Here is a 382-nt window from a genome sequence, read left to right as displayed (position 1 = left end):
GCTGCATCAGCAGCTGCTGCAGCAGCAAGCGGTGCAACAGCAACAACTGCAGCAGCAACTGCTGCAGCAACCAACTGCTGTAGCAGCCATATTGCTACAGGGGCGGCATCTGACACGCACAGAGGCCCCTTGTAGCCCTCTCCTGAATTTTCTTTATATTACTGGGATTGCCTTTTGTTGGTCCGCCACAATCGAGGGTGGGACCGTGAGAGGGAATACAAAGTAAACACTGTTCAGATAGTGGATTGGCTTGCAGAGTACAGAGTACATGTTTGTTTCGTAATGTGGTGTTTTTGTTTGTTCGCTATATTCACTCAAATGAAACCAAATAACCCAACCTTTATGAAACAACTTTACACAAGATATTTTACATTAAGCAGAA

The sequence above is a fragment of the Eimeria mitis genome, genomic scaffold (assembly GCF_000499745.2).
Source record: "Eimeria mitis Houghton genomic scaffold, Emh_scaff367, whole genome shotgun sequence".
NCBI lineage: Eukaryota > Apicomplexa > Conoidasida > Eucoccidiorida > Eimeriidae > Eimeria > Eimeria mitis.
This window is presented reverse-complemented; position numbering follows the sequence as displayed.